The following is a 306-nucleotide window of genomic DNA, read 5'->3' as shown; positions in this document are numbered from 1 at the left end:
TTTTTGACAATGAGATCTAGTATATTTTCTCCTCGTGGGAACAGTGACTAGCTGTTCCATGGCATTTGAATTTATGAACTCCAGGAACCGTTGGGCTAGAAAGTTAGGGCTTGAGTAATGTTCCCAGTCTATATTCGGGTAGTTGAAGTCACCCAATATGATGGTGTTTGAGATACATTTATACCCTCCAGTGTCTTCAGGAAGGCTGTGTGGGGTTCCTGAGTTTGAGAGGGTGGCCTGTAGCATGCTACAATTTGTAGAGCAGTTTTGCCTATGGTTAGTTGCACCTGGATGGTTTCCGGGCTT

The sequence above is a fragment of the Protopterus annectens genome, chromosome 7.part1 (genome assembly GCF_019279795.1).
Source record: "Protopterus annectens isolate FY-2018-M chromosome 7.part1, PAN1.0, whole genome shotgun sequence".
In the NCBI taxonomy this organism is placed as follows: domain Eukaryota; kingdom Metazoa; phylum Chordata; order Ceratodontiformes; family Protopteridae; genus Protopterus; species Protopterus annectens.
Note: the sequence above shows the minus strand (reverse complement) of the source record.